General features: G+C 38.8%; 1 protein-coding gene across 3 annotated transcripts in view; it reads right to left on the bottom strand.

Annotated features, from left to right (window-relative positions):
* LOC115224240 (NAD(+) hydrolase sarm1) overlaps positions 1–17,500 on the bottom strand; it is a 200,610-nt gene that overhangs the window by 142,353 nt on the left and 40,757 nt on the right. For all 3 annotated transcript variants that reach the window (XM_029795038.2, XM_029795036.2, XM_029795037.2), the window contains exon 2: positions 1–43. This exon is cut by the window's left edge and continues 1,600 nt beyond it. The gene's annotated coding sequence lies outside the window, so the exon portion shown is untranslated. The remainder of the gene's footprint in view (positions 44–17,500) is intronic.

The raw sequence follows: 17,500 nt of genomic DNA, 5'->3' as shown, positions 1-17,500 counted from the left end.
AGTCGTTGGTCATCAGTATATGAAGTATTTTCTTTATGTAATCCTTGCAAAAGAAAAAAAGAAAAAAGAAGAAAATAAATAAATATCACTCGGCTGTAATAACTTTATATAAGAAAGAACAAGAAGAAAGAAAAAGAATTAACAAAGAAAAATAGAGGGAAGAACATACAGGAAAGAAAGAGAGGGAAGAGAAAGGCAAACATGAAAGAAATTAAGAAAGAGAGAGAGCGAAGAAAGAAAGAAAGAAAGGAAATAAGAAAGACAGAAAGAAAGAAGGAAGGAAAGAAAGAAAGAAGGAAGGGAAAAAAAGAAAGACAGAAGGAAAGAAGGAAAGAAAGAAAGAAAGACAGAAAGAAAGAAGGAAAGAACAAGAGGATTGGAATAAATATGCAGTGAAAATTAGGATGGAAAAGAACAGAAAGAAAACAAAAGATGAAAAAGAAAAAAAAAAGAGAAGAGGAAAAAAGTAAGGAGATTATAGTTTGGAGAAACGGATGGTTTCTTTCTCAATCAAGAGATTATTTTTCCATATAACAGGAGGATTAGAAGCCACGTATAAGAAATGCGATGTCGGATGTGGTGCATTGAGAAACATGGGCAGAATTTAAAGAGGAACTTGCTGGATGCACAATGCGAAGTTGGAAAAAGAAAAGAAGAAAAAATTATACATTAGATGCAGGCAGAGAGAGAGAGGGGGGGGGAGAGGAAGAGAGGGATGAGTGAGGGAGAGAGGAGGAGATTGAGTGTGAAAGACATGGCCAGTCGGTATGTGTGCGCGGGGGAAGAAAGACGGTGGCAGCAGACGGATCAATAGCAGACATTTCTAAATACTAACTGAAAGATAGAAACCTTGCCAATCTAATTTATATCAAAACATAACTGGTTGAAAACTGGATTTAAAGCATAGTTTGATTGCATTTGTAAAGCAACACAACTGAAGTAATTTTGTGAATAATAATAATAACAGTCTTGGTATAAAAGATGGGCTACAGCAAATATTCTGCTCAATACTTTTGTCTTGGTATAAAAGATGGGCTACAGCAAATATTCTGCTCAATACCTTTTGTCTTGGTATAAAAGATGGGCTACAGCAAATATTCTGCTCAATACCTTTGTCTTGGTATAAAAGATGGGCTACAGCAAATATTCTGCTCAATACCACAGATTTGCTTGTCAGTTGTTTGACCTTAACCAGTTGAGCATGTCCCTTAGTGGCTGACGATATGTGCATCTCTGATCACGAGCAGAAGTAGTGGGGGAGCATCATAGCCATGTGTTGAGAGTTCACCTCTGGAAACATAGGTGGTTCTTTCAACATCCTTAAACAACCCTTATTCAGGGACCGTTTGAGCGGGATGGGCTACTCAACCTGAAGAAAATTCTAACTGGGCCCCACCTGCAAGGTCATGTGCTGTTTATCTTGATATGAGATCACCATGTCGCGCACATATGGTTGTGATGCATGTGCCTGGTGTACCTTTATCAGACGGGTAGTCATGATGGGTATATTGGGCTTCGTATATTTTACCCCAGTGTCACTTTGATGGCATGAACTGCTCTCTCACTCAATAATAATAATAATAATAATAATGATGATAATAATACTAATAGTCCTTTCTGCTATAGTCACAAGGCTTGAAACTTTGGGAGGAGGGGGCTAGTTGATTACATCTAACCCCAATATTTATTTTACTGACACCAAAAAGAAGAAAGGCAAAGTTGACCTTGGCAGAATTTGAACTCAGGACATAAAGGCAGACAAAATGCCGCTAAACATTCTGCCCAGTGTGTAACGATTCTCCCAGCTCACCAACTTAATAATAATAATAATAATAATAATAACAATGATCTTTCATTTATTGGCCAAAAGGACGAAACACAAAACAGAAATGGACAAAACAACATAAGGGACAAGTGGGGCTTAACACAAAAATTTGTGTATAAAATTAAAACAAAAACAGTTAACAACAAAAATTCAACAATAAAATTCCCCAAAAGGGGTAGGGAGTTCCACCCAGGGACAACCAAGGAACTCCACACGTCCTGATCACCATGACTGCCAAGGACACCTTCAGGAGGTGCCTCTCCCCTTCTCAACTCCTCCGGCTTACAAACATATGTTGAGAGTAGGCCTATCCACATGGGCCATCCATGCCACATTCACCCACCTTTAAACAAAAATACTGGGGGGGGGGAGGACTTCCCTCGCTATCCTTACTTTCCTTTACAAGTGGAATTTGAAAAAGTTGATGAGGGTCTGACCAAAGCAGAAAGGATCTGTCAACAGTCCTTGCAGCCTCATCCACCACACTACCTCTTTTATGATGGCCACCAGACAGAGGAAAACTGCCTTCCCTTTCCTGCCAAAAGAAGAGGGTGGGGTAATCTTGATGAAGAGATAGCTGTTTTTACTTCTTTCCAAGATCCTCTACCAAGATATTGTTCTCTAATATCTTGGTAAGCGTAGGAGTGGCTGTGAGGTAAGTAGCTTGCTTACCAACCACATGGTTCCGGGTTCAGTCCCACTACATGGCACCTTGGGCAAGTGTCTTCTACTATAGCCTCGGGGCGACCAAAGACTTGTGAGTGGATTTGGTAGACAGAAACTGAAAGAAGCCTGTTGTATATATGTATATGTGTGTGTGCGTGCGTGTGTGTGTATGTATGTTTGTGTGTCTGTGTTTGTTCCCCCAACATCGCCTGACAACCGATGCTGGTGTGTTTACGTCCCTGTAACTTAGCAGTTCGTCAAAAGAGACCAATAGAATAAGTACTAGGCTTACAAAGAATAAGTTCTGAGGTCAATTTGCTCGATTAAAGGCGGTGCTCCAGCATGGCCGCAGTCAAATGACTGAAACAAGTAAAAGAGTAAAAGTTGTGAAAAAAATGAAAAAAAAACAATTAAAAAGAAAGACACAAGTGTGGCTGTGAGGTAAGAAGTTTGCTTCTCAGCTATATGGTTCCAGGTTCAGTCCCACTGCATGGCAATTTGGGCTAGTATCTTCTACTATAGCCTCGGACCAATCAGAGCCCTGGGTGGATTTGGTAGACAAAAACTGAAAAAAAGTCCATTGTATAAATGTGTGTGTGTGTGTGTGAGTTCATTCCCCACCACTGCTTGACAACCAGTGTTGGAGTATTTATGTCCCCATCCATAACTAAGCAGTTCAGCCAAATAGACCAACAGAATAAATATCAGGCTTTAAAAAAAAAACAAAAAAGAAAACAAAACAAGCACTGGGGTCAATTTGTTTGACTAAAATTAATCAAGGCAGTGCCCCAGCATGGCCACGGTCCAACGACAAGAACAAATACAAGAAAAGATTAAAAAAAAGTATATCCTCCAATTTTTTTCTGTTTTTTTTTTCTACGGTGCTACTGATACGAATATATTTAATTAAACTGAAGACGGTAGTTTCTGAGAGAATAAACAGAAAGCAGCGCCAGATTTTAGCAGTCATGTGTTATCAACTGATAGCACTGCACCGTCACAAAGCAACACCTCTTTTTCCATGACTCCACCACAAGCCGTATCGACAATACACTCTTACTACCAATTATTAAATTATCAAAAAAACTTACATGCGTAATCAACATACGACGAGCAATCAATAAAATTTCGCAAATTTTCTTTCTTTTTTTTTAAAATTATTATTTTTAGATCTCTTTCATGTACGAACACTAGTCTGGTGCTTCAGAGTGGTGGGTAGCAACAACAAAACAACAACAACAAGAAAAAATGCTAAATGATATATAAGTGCAGGTGTGGCTGTATGGTAAAAAAAGTTTGCTTCCCAACCACATGGTTCCGGGTTCAGCCTCACTGCGTGGCACCTTCTGCTATAACCTTGGACTGACCAAAGCCTTATGAGTGGATTTGGTAGATGGAAACTGAAAGAAGTCCAGCATGTATATATATATATGTGTGTGTGTGTGTCCCACCGCTACCATTTGACAACTGGTGTTCGTGTATTTACGTCCCCATAACTTAGCAGTTCGGCAAAAGAAACCGATTGAATAAGTAACCAGGCTTTACAAAGAAAAAAAAATCCTGAGGTTGATTTGTTCAACTAAAAACCCTTCAAGGTGATGTGCCCCAGCATGGTCACAGTCCAACGACTGAAACAAGGAAGGGAATAAAAGGTAAAGAGAATATAAAATGTTCTGAAAGTTTTCGACAACACCCCCACCCACCACCACTGCCCCTGCGACCACCACTGCTGCCACCACCACCACCATTACTGCCCTCGCCACTACCACTACCACCACCACTGCCGCCACTACCACTGCCACCACTGCCGCCGCCATCACTGCCGCCCTCACAACCACCACTGCTGCTGCCACCACCACTGCCCCTGCGACCACCACTGCTGCCACCACCACCACCACCACCATCACTGCCCTCGCCACTACCACCACCACTGCCGCCACTACCACTGCCACCGCCATCACTGCCGCCCTCACAACCACCACTGCTGCTGCCACCACCACTGCCCCTGCCACCACCACTGCTGCCACCACCACCACCACCACTGCCCTCGCCACTACCACTACCACCACCACTACCACTGCCACCGCAACCACTGCCGCCACTACCACTGCCACCGCCACCACTGCCGCCGCCATCACAACCACCACTGCTGCTACCACCATCACCACCACCACCACTGCCACTGCCACCACCACTTCCGCCACCACTTCCGCCGCCACCACCACCACCGCCCTCCCAACCACCACTGCCTCCACCACCACCACTGCTGCTGCCACCACCACCACTGCCGCTGCCACCACCACCACTGCTGTCACCACCACTGCCGCCAGATGTCAATGATTAAGCATAGGAAACCTGGCATAAGCTGGATATATATCAGCAGAACAAAACTTGATGGCGCAACCTGATAGAAAATTCAGCGAGCCACTGCACAAAACTTTGGATGGATGCCACCAAAACCACACACAACTGCAGCTTATCTACAACTCTACAACTTCCTGGTGTTGTTGCTGTTGGTGCTGCACCTTGATCAAATGCTTTGTTTATGAATCAAAAATTTCAACAGAAATCATGTATTTAGAAATCTCTAGCAAGAATGGCTTATCGAGAATCGCAGGGGAATAGTTTCTCTGAGAATCTGATAAAGTTTCACAGAACAGAACATAGTATTTATATTCATTAGATTTGTTTCGCTTTGCTTTATTTTATTTTATTAATTTTTTTTTACAATGCACTCCATATTCCTTTTTGAGTTTTCCTAGACTGATGGGTGTAACGGGGAGAGGCCGATGCTGTAATGCAGTTAATGTCAAAGCAATAAATCATTGCAGGTATTTTATTAACACCTTTGGCATGAATCCACCAAAAGCCACACCCGATTCTATGATACAAAAATCATCAGTTGCAGGTGTTTATTAACCCTTTTCACACAAACCTACCAAAATCAGCCCTTCATTCTACAATACAAAACCATCAATCGTATGTATTTATTAACTGTTTTGACACAAACCCACCAAAAGTAGCCCCTGTTTCTCTGATAATAACTGCCAGTTGGAAGTATTTATTAGTCCTTTTAAAAACAACTCAACTAAGCTAGAGTCCATGATACAAAATTATGAGTTTTGAAGAGTTTACATTAAAGTTGCAACCTGTTCTTATAATCTAACCCTTTTGAGACACATGGTGTTTTGGTATGTGTAGCCAAAGAGACCAAAATTTTTTTGAAAGAAGGTCTCTGATTAGCTATTAAACTCTGAAACCAACTAATCACAACATTTGTTCCATTGGGCTGATGGATTGGCTTCAAAGTCCTTTCAGCTTGTATCACTTGGGCCAACCAATCAACCTGGGTATCCCAAGAGGGTTAAAGAAAACTTTTGATCAAATCGTGCTCCAAACATCAATTTCATGAAGGAAAATTTAGTTATTTCACTAATAAACCCTTACAAATCTTTGGTTATTACTGAAATTAAACAAAACACATGGGCAATGAATTTCCTTACTAATATATATCACAGAAGGAATTAGTAGTAGTTCTCTTTACATTCTAAATTTAAATTCTTCCATGGTCAACTTTGCCGTTCATCATTTTGAGGCTGATAAAATAAATACCAGCTGAGTACTGGGGTCAATGTAATCAACAAGCCCCTTCCTTACAACTTCAGGCTTTGTGCCTATTGCAGGAAGGATCATCATTATTATTATTAAGGTACTGAGGTGGCAGAAGTGTTAGTGTGCAAGACACAATACTTTGCAGCATTTCTTCAAGCGAGTACATTCTGAGTTCAAATCCCTCCAAGGTAAACTTATCCTTTCGTGCTTTTGAGGTCAATAAAATAAAGTATTAATACCAGTCAAGCAACCGACTTATCCTTCCCCTCAAAAGAGCCAACCTTGTGCCGAAATTAGAAATAATTAATTAAGGGTAGTGAGCTAGCAGAACCATTAGCAAGCCAGACAAAATGGCAGCGAGCTGGCAGAATCGTTAACACACTGGGCGAAATGATTAGTGGTACTTCGTCTGCCGCTGTGTTCTGAGTTCAAATTCTGCTGAGGTCGACTTTGCCTTTCATCCTTTCGGGGCCGATTAAATAAGTAGAGCTGAAAACGAGGCAATTTCTACTCTTCTCCTCTGGAAGCCATCTACTCGCAATACCAGAGGGCACACACTCTCCTACCTTGATGTAATCTCCAGGGATACAGGCATCCAGCAACAGGACCTCCATAATGCTATGATGGACCAGGAAGTCTGGCGTAGCATGGAAAATTCCATTGTCTCGACCACGGTCGAACAATGATGATGATGATGATGAGGTTGATATAATTGACTTAATCCCTTTGTCTGTCCTTGTTTGTCCCCTCTGTGTGTGGCCCCTTGTGGGCAACAAAGAAATAAGAACCATTAGCAAGCCAGACAAGATGCTTAGCAGTATTCCTTCCAGCTCTTTATACTTTGAATTGAAATGTAACCAAGGTGAACTTAGCCGTTCATCCTTTCAAGAACGATAAAATAAATACCGGTTGAGCACCAGTGGGGGGTCAATGCAATCAACAATCACCTCCCAGCCAAAAAAAATTGCTGGCCATGCGACCAATACAGAAAGTATTATCTTCGTTATTTCATTACTTGGATATATATTTAGATTTGTGTCTTCCATCATGGCTGTTACAGTCACTTAATTCTGTTTCTACGGCAACCAAGATAAGGACACGAGTTGGGAATATATTGGAATATATCAATGTATAATAATGAGTTAAAATATAAAACTCGTTGAAAAGTAATGGCTTGCCTCTTTGGTGAATATTCTTCTGTTGAGACAGCCAAGAACAGATACATACATACACACACACAAACATACTTTATATGTATGTATCGGTGTGTATATATGTGTATTTATAGATGTGTACACATGCATGTGTGTGTGTGTGTGTGCATATGTACATGAATGACTGTATGTTTGTGTGTGACATATATGTAGGAGTGCGTATATGTGTGTAATGCATGAGTGTATCAATATATATGTGTGTGTATGAATATGTGTTTATATATCTATATGTGTGTGTGTATATATGTATGTGTGTGTTTATATGTATGTATGTATATGTGTGTTTATATATCTATAAATACACATATATACACATCGGTACATACATATAAACACACACACATACATATGTACACACACACATATAGATATATAAACACATATATACATACACACATATAAACACACACATACATATATACACACACATATAGATATATAAGCACATATTCATACACACACATATATATTGATACACTCATGCATTACACACATATACTCACTCCTTACATATATGTCATACACAGACATACAGTCATTCATGTACACACGCACACACACACACATGCATATGTACACATCTATAAATACACATATATACACATCGATAGATACATATAAACACACACACATATTTATGTACACACACATATAGATATATAAACACACATATACACAAATATATATTGATACACATACACATACTCTCATGCATTACTCACATATACCCACTCCTACACATAAGTCACACACAGACATACAGGCATGCATGTACACATGCACACACACACACACACACACACACATGCACACATCTATAAATACACATATATAGACATCGATACATACATACAAACACACACATACATATGTACACACACACACATATATAGATATATAAACACGCATATTCATACACACATATATATTGATCCACATACCTATACACACACATTACACACATATACCCACTCCTACATATATGTCACACACAGACAAGTGTCTGTGATCCATAATGTCCATCATGTGATATCTCTAGATTTTAATCCTAGCACAAAGTGAGTTGAAATATTTTGGTCCCTCAGTGTATATCCTGTTCCCAATGCTATTTATGGGAGTCACGGCATCCAAGTTATTTTTCTTCACACCCACCAGAAATTTTCTTTGATTTGCACTAGCAGCATTTTCAATATTCCCAAAACATATTTGCTTCTGATTTCAGAAGGACACAGTCCCAGATCCTTAAACCATTCATTGCTTGGACAATTTGATAAACATTGGCAAGGAGTGGCTGTGTGGTAAGTAGCCTGTTTACCAACCACATGGTTCCGGGTTCAGTCCCACCGCGTGGCACCTTGGGCAAGTGTCTTCTACTATAGCCTCGGGCCGACCAAAGCCTTGTGAGTGGATTTGGTAGATGGAAACTAAAAGAGCCGCGTATATATTGTGTATATATATATATATATATATATATATATATATATATGTGTGTGTGTGTTTGTGTGTGGTTTCCCCCCTAGCATTGCTTGTCAACCGATGCTGGTGTGTTTATGTCCCCATTACTTAGTCGGTTCGGCAAAAGAGACCGATAGAATAAGTACTGGGCTTACAAAAGAATAAGTCCCGGGGTCGAGTTGCTCGATTAAAGGCAGTGCTCCAGCATGGCTGCAGTCAAATGACTGAAACAAGTAACAGAGTGAAGAGTAAAGAGTCTGTTATAAGCACGAAATAACAAATAATAGTTTCAAATGTAGGCATAAAACTTTAAATTTTTTAGTGTAGGGGGGCTAGCTGATTACATCAACCCCAGCATTTCACTGGTACTTATTTTACCAACATCGAAAGGATGAAAGGTAAAATAAAGCATGACAGAATTTGAACTCAGAAGACAAAGTCAGAAGAAATGCTGCGAAGTGTTTTGTCTGGTATGGCTATGATTCTGTCAGCTCACTGCCTTAACAATGATGATGATGATGATGATGATGATCCTTTCTACTGGAAGCACAAGGCCTCAAATTTGGAAGAAGGGATTAAGTCGATTACATTGACCCCCCCCCCCCCCCAGTATGTAACTGGTACTTATTTTATTGACCTCGAAAGGATGAAAGGCAAAGTCATCCTCAGCAGAATTTGAATTCAGAATGTAATGATGGATGAAATACTGCTAAGCATTTCATCCAGTGTGCTAATGATTCTGCCAGCTTGCAGCCTTGATGATGATGATGATGATGACAACGATGACGACAACAACAACAAATATAAAGAACCAGAGACTGAAACTGCAAGAATGTAGAATATGCGCTCAGTTGTAATGGGACTGCCCAAATGGGAATACAGCAGAAAAGAATTGGAAGAACTGGTCAGGAGTCCTTCTAGAGATATAGTCCAGAAAATAGCGCTTACAGAAAGTATCCAGATTCTTCGTAAACAACAACAACTAACACCACTACCATTTTACAATTGCCTTCCATAGTAGGATGGATAGGAAAGGTTGCTACAGTCTGTCAATTTTTATTGAAAATTGCAACTCTTTGATTTTCGAAGAGATCTTGTGACAGCACATACTTTTTCTCGTCTGTCTAAGACACCGATATCCAACCTGTTGTGTTTGCACTCAGCAATGTACATATGTACAAGTGTATGCATTTATGTATGTAAATATATATTTATGAATGTACTACACATATGTATGCATATATGTATATGTTTATGACTATATGTTTATATGGTATATATATGTGTGTGTGTATGTATGTATGGTCAAAATTGCAACTCTACAAGACGGTCACAGTTCCAAGTCTCACTTTCAATGTTTTGGTTTTATTTCTATAGTCTGATCCCCTTCCTAACATCCACCACTTTACAGAGTGTTCTGGGAGCATTTTATCATGGCACCAGCACTTGGTAGGTTGTCGTGTCCTTGGGAAGACCAAAGGGTGCACCAGACCCTACATTGCCCATGCTTGTTGGTCAACCACTTTACAGGACGTATTTTGACAGCAGCACTAGTTATGGTGATGATGGTGATAGAAGTGGCACTGATGATGTTGCTGATGATGGTAAAGAGTAAAGCCCTTCCAGGCACAAGTCCGGGCAAGGTTGTTAATGGAAGACCAGCAATCACCCATGCACACCAGCCTCCCCCCTGCACGCCACCGATGTTATCCAAGGGAAAGGCAAAGGCAAAGGGGCCGATACAGCCTGGCACAAGTGACGTCGCAACTCATTTCTACAGCTGAGTGGACTGGAGTAACATGAAATAAAGAGTCTTGTTCAAGAACACAACACGCAGCCCAGCCAGGAATTGAACTCACAACCTCACGATTGTAAGCTTGACACTCTAACCACTGAGCCATGCACCTTCACTCTGATGATGGTATAGGGATAGAAACAGAGTAGACAAGGAGGAGGAGTTGAAAGAAAGAGAGAGAGGGAGAGAGAGTGACAGATAGAGAGTGATGGGTATTAACTGAGATGAACAATGGTAAGAGGGAGTGATGAATGTTCCTAACACGTGGCTTGGGGAGAGGTGGTGATAACTGACAGTTAGAGGGAGGGTGGTGGTAGCATGTGACTGGGCACAAACGGAGCTGATGCTCACATGTACATACATACATACATACATACATACATTCCTCACTCACACACACTCAGAGTAAGGAAAAGAGGAAAAAGAAGCTCATAACTAAATACACTACTTGAGAGCTGCAGAAGGCATCCAGGAGAGAAAAGTGCATGTACTCTTCACATGATGATGATGATGAGGAGGAGGAAGAGGAGGAGGAGGAGGGTGATGGATATGGCTGTCATGTTGGCAATGGTGATGATAATGATGATGATGATGATAATGATGGCATTGGTGGTGGTGGTGGTGGTGGTGGTGAGAATGACAATTATGATGGAGGTGCTGGTGATGATGAAAACAGTGGTGGTGGTGGTGGTGGTGGTGGTGGTAATGACGACAGTGATGATGATGATGAGGAGGAGGAAGTGGGTGATGGAGATGGCAGTCATGTTGGCAATAGTGATGATAAACGATGTTGATGATAACAATGATGATTATGATGGTGGTGCTGGTGATGATGGTAATGACGACAGTGATGATGACGATGATGATGATGACAAATGACAAAGATGATGAATACATTCAGAAGAAACATAAAAGTCAGGAGTAAAGAAGCACTTCACAGGCTCAACAGAATTTCTAAGCAAGTGAACAAGAACAAGAACAAGAACAACAACAACACACACACACGTGCGCTACCACGTGGTAACCTTTTCCCTCTGTAGCCCAGCCTAGAAATATCTGTGGAATACCAGAAATATTCCTGAAGGCTTTCAAGGATATATATACTGACTAATAATAACACAATATGCTAAAAATACCTGCATATTTTCTACAGGAGGTGGGCAAAATGGAGAGAGAGAGAGAGAGAGAGAGAGAGAGAGAGAGAGAGAGAGAGAGAGAGAGAGAGAGAGAGAGAGAGAGACAGACAGACAGAGAATTAGAGTGCTAGTAAAAGCATCTCAACATTTCAGAATGATAAACAAGGGCAAATAGGGACCAGAAATGTTTCAAATTCATTAACCCACTTCATGGCTGTAGGCCTAATGAGCAAACTCCCTATGTGTTCTAATAATTTTTGCAATATAATTAAGATGATTTTTTTCTTTTTTTTTCCTTTTAATATGCATTGCAGAGGAAACCTAATAAGACTGAAACATGTCTGTTACTCCCCCTCAGTTGGTTTAAAGATGATGATATACAATATCATGATGGCAATACCTGATACTGAGACCCACTTCTAACTGGGTTAGTTGATGTTATTAGAGTTATGTTCCTTGCTTGCTGTTTTTAGATTTTAACACATTCCTCATCCAGACATATTTTGTCTTCTAACTGCACAGAAAAAATTGCGCAGGACTGGCTTTGTGGTAAGTAGCTTGCTTACAAACCACATGGTTCTGGGTTCAGTCCCACTGCATGGCACCTTGGGCAAGTGTCTTCTATTATAGCCTCGAGTCGACCAAAGCCTTGTGAGTGGATTGGGAGACAGAAACTGAAAGAAGCTCGTCGTATATATGTATGTATGTATGTATATATATATATATATATATATATATATATATATATATATATGTATATATGTATGTATATATATATATATGTATATATGTATGTATATGTATGTATGTATATATATATATATTATATATATGTATGTATGTATGTATATATATATTATATATATATATATATATATATATATAGATATATATATGTATGTGCGTGTGTATGTTTGTCCCCCAACATTGCTTGACAACCGATGCTGGTGTGTTTACGTCCCCGTAACTTAGCAGTTCGGCAAAAGAGAGCGATAGAATAAGTACTAAGCTTCCAAACAATAAGTCCTGTGGTCGATTTGCTCGACTAAAGGCGGTGCTCCAGCGTGGCCACAGTCAAATGGCTGAAACAAGTAAAAGAGTAACCCTTGCATAACCAACCTGTCTGAAACTGGCTCTGGCTCTGTAGTACAAATGTCTTGCTTTCATAAGTTTTGAGTTAAAATGTTCCACCAAACCTTAGTCACAATTTACGTTCCTAACACTAACTTAATGATAACTAAGTCATTTTACTAAATTTTTTGTTATATTTAAAGTAATTGAAAGAAACACAGAGCATCTCAAAATACAGTAACGAAAGGGTTACTAGGTCTTTTAACTACCGTATATCCTCGAGTATAATCTGCATTTTTTTCCCAAAATTTAAAGGTCAAAATCTCTAGTGTGTACTATATACGACGTTAAAAATGAAAATTATTTTCTAAGCAATGTCTGAGTCTCTATTTGCTGTCCAACAATGTTTATTCAGATGCATTTTGTGATGTTGGGTGCGAAAATACCTCAAGCTAAGCCTGAAAGCAATAAAGTCATAAAAGAATCATCCATAACTTGCAGTAAGCAACATTTATTAAACGTTATTACTGTTATTTCTTTATTTTCTGCAAACAAAATGCACAAAAAAGCTACACGTTTGCATTGTGTTATATATACAATAATAATAAAGGACGTTAACCGTATGCAGTTTTACATACCAAGGACGTTATATAGACCTCCTTGACTAAAGTTAGAGAAGGGGTGCGTATTATACACAAGGTTTAGGTTTTTCAGAGGTACAGCCCCCTAAAAATCCCCTGCGTATTATACTCAAGGGCGGACTATACTCGGGGATTTACGGTAATCATTATGTACGCAAATGAATAAATAATATATAAATATAAATGAAATACACACAACACACACACACACGCATATAAATAAATGAACAAATACATATACACATATATCTTTCCTTTTACTTGTTTCAGGCATTAGACTGTGGCCATGCTAGAGCACTGCCTTGAAGAATCTTTAGTCGAATGAACCAACCTCAATATATGTTTTTAAAGCCTGGTACTTATTCTATTGATTTTTTTTTTTTTGCCAAACTGCTACATTACAGGGATGTAAACACACCAACACTGGTTGTCAAGCAGTGGTGGGGGACAAACAGACACAAAGACACACAAACACATACAGAGCAGAATATTGAAGACAACAGAGCAACTAGGAGAGAGAGAGAGAGAGGGGAGAGAGAGAGAGAGAGAGAGAGAGAGAGAGAGAGAGAAGAGAGAGAGAGCAGGCTGCATCATCAGTCAGCTGTTACTCATTTTTAGCTGCGTAGACTGGAGCAATGTGACATAAAGTCAGTTAATTACGCCTGAATGAGCTACGTTTCTCGAAAGTGGCCTGCAAAACAAAACTTTAAGCTGCATGGAGCAAAATCAAACTGTTTTATATAATAATAATCTATTTATCTCTCTATACACACACATTTAATCAACAGAAATCACAAAGTGACTCAAAAGATGAAGGTTTTGTACATGTTGTGTGCTTGTCACTTATCATGCCATCCATAAAAATATCAACCTTCAAGCCACTTTGCAACTTTTGTCAATAATAATAATAATAATAATAATGATAATGATAATAAATGCTCTGATGCAGTGCCAGGCAGTGGCTCTCATGGCTTTTGATCTTAACTGATTGGACGTGTTATGATGTACATTGTTTTGTCTTGGTATAAAAGATGGGCTACAGCAAATATTCTGCTCAATACCACAGATTTGCTTGTCAGATGTTTGATTTTAAACAGCTGAGCATGTCCCTTGGCGACTGATGATATGTGCATCTCTGATCATGAGCAGAAGTAGTAAGGGAGCATCATAACCATGTGTTGAGAGGAATTCTTTGGGGTTTGAATAATTCACTTCTGGAAACATGGGTGTTTTGTTCAACATCCTTAAAAAAACCTTATGCAGGGACCTTTTGAGTGGGATGGGCTACTCAACTTGAAGAAAATTCTAATTGGGTCCCATCTAAAAGGTCATGTGCTGTTTATCTTGACAGGAGATTGCCATGTCATGTACATATGATTGTGATGCATGTACCTCGTGTACCCTTATCAGATAGGTATTCATGATGGGTATATTGGGCTTCATATAATTGTACCCCAGTGTCACTTTGAGGGTATGCACTGCTCTCTCACTCAATAATAATAATAAATTTTTCAAATTTGGCAGAAGGTGAGCAATTCAGAGGGGGGGGGGGAGTTGATTACTTTGCCCCTAATGTTCAACTGGTACTTATTTCATCAACCCCAAAAGGATGAAAGCAGTGTTGGTATTGGTGGAATATGAACTCAGTGTGTGTGTGTGTTTGTACACATACGCATATATACACACACATGGATATATGTGTTTGTATGTGTGTATATATATATTATTATATAATTTAGGTCCCCCGGGTTGATCCGGGGTTAACCACAGTAAGTAAGGTACTCAATACATAGCAGAGTAAAATTAATTTATTATATAGAAGGAGCTTCTACAGGACTAGTACTGTTTCATTCAGAGAAATCTTCAGGAAGCTATTTAAAAGAATTGTATTAGCATTTATACATTTAGGCATGTTTAAAGGAGTGGTGGTGGGGGACTTATTTGGGGTAGGCATAGCGCAAAATTCATACTTGGGGGAGTGGTCAAGGAGTCAGTTGTAAGTTAGATGAAAGAATAGATAAATAAAAAAATAAAATAAGAATAAAAAATAAAAAATAAAAAATAAAAAAATAAAAAAATAAAAAAATAAAAAATAAATGTGTGCACATACTTACATAAACACATATACATATGTGTATGTATTGTGTTTATGTAAGTATGTGCACACATTTTATTTTTTTATTTTTTTATTTTTTTATTTTTTATTTTTTATTTTTTATTTTTTATTTCTTATTTTATTTTTTTATTTATCTATTCTTTCATCTAACTTACCACTGACTCCTTGACCACTCCCCCAGTATGATATTTTGCGCTATGCCTACCCCAAATAAGTCCCCCACCACCACGTCCTTTAAACCTGCCTAAATGTATAAATGCTAATACATTCTTGTTAATAGCTTTCCTAAGATTTCTCTTGAATGAAACAGTACTAGTCCTGTAGAAGCTCCTTCTATATAATAAATTAAAAAAATAATATATATATATATATATATGTATAAGGGTGGAAAGGAACACACGAGTTGATATATATGAAAAAAACAAGTCAAAAATAGAAAATGCTAAAATAATTTTATAGTGAATCTTTCAGTACCGGTTTCGGTCATTTTGAGACCTTTTCAACTGTAACGATTAAATAATTAAATTAGAAAAATTAGAAGAAAAGTTTTTTAAAGGAATATTCTATAGTAGTGTTCAGATATAAGTGGCATTCTGCCTTTCTCTGACTCCCTTGTTTGCACTTGTGTGTTCGAGGTCGTTGTATATATATATATATATATATATATATATATATATATATATATATATGTACATACACACACACAATATGTATGATATGTCTGCATGCTCACACATACACACATATGCGTGTGCATAACATGACCTATGTCCAACTCTATCGTGAAATTTTCGCTATTGACCAATAGGACAAGAAGAAGAAGATTGCTGCAGCCTGCAGGGCAGCATCTGCAACACCCAGAGCTGACTGTCGGCCAAATCATCATCTGGGAAGTGACACACGATATGGTGAGACCATAGGCATCTTTCCAAACACTTGGTCAAAATACTGATGCAGGGTAGTGGTGTGGCGACCGCTGATGACCTTAAGACCTCAATGACAAAAACTGGTTTGTGTGACACATCCATCATTTTGTGCCTGATTCAGATACTAGTAACAGATATGATGATAATGATGATGAGGAGGAGGAGGATATATGTGTGTGTGTGTCTAAATGTTTGTGTGCATGTTTGTGCCTAAATGTTTGGTGTGTAAATGTGTGTGTGTGTCTAAATGTTTGTATGTCTATGTGTGTGTGTATGTGTGTCTAAATGCGTGCATGCATCTAAATGTTTGTGTGTGTGTGTGTGTGTGTACATATAATAGAGTACACAGGCATGGTTGAGTTGTTAAGAAGATTGGTTCATGAGCAGGAAGTCAAATATAAACTTAAGGCTTGTTAGCAAAACTGGATTGACAGAAAACCCATTGACTGGACTCAACTTGGAGTTCAAAAAGCCTGCATTACGCTGCACTGTGTCACATTGTGCTTGTTACTATGTCCCTAGGCTGACCAAAGCCTCGTGAGTGGACTTGTGAGTTAGATTTGCTAGACAGAAACTGGATAAAGACTGTCCTATATATATATATATCTATATATATACATATAATAATAATAATAATAATAATAATAATAATAATGATGATGATGAAATTATTGTATACAGTGCTCAGGTGCACCACAATGCTGTAGGTGTGGTTGTGATGTACGAAGCTTGCTTACGAACTACATGGTTCTGGGTTCAGTCCCACTGTGTAGCACCTTGGGCAAATGTCTTCTAATATAGCCTCAGGTGACCAAAGCCTTGTGAATGGATTTGGTAGATGGAAACTGCAAGCAGCCTGCTATGTATGTGTATGTATGCATGTGTGTATGTGCACCTGTATGTATGTAAAAAGACTAGTCGTCACTTTTTTCAATGTACAAGAAGTAGTTAAATTCGCCATACTTGTATACCTACTAACTAGAATTACCACCCACCAACATATATGTTCCATCATAAGTCATGAGTTATATTACAGGTGAATA

Source organism: Octopus sinensis, linkage group LG25 (assembly GCF_006345805.1).
Source record: "Octopus sinensis linkage group LG25, ASM634580v1, whole genome shotgun sequence".
In the NCBI taxonomy this organism is placed as follows: domain Eukaryota; kingdom Metazoa; phylum Mollusca; class Cephalopoda; order Octopoda; family Octopodidae; genus Octopus; species Octopus sinensis.
The sequence above is the reverse complement of the archived record's forward strand: the minus strand, read 5'-3'. Positions and strand labels throughout refer to the sequence as shown.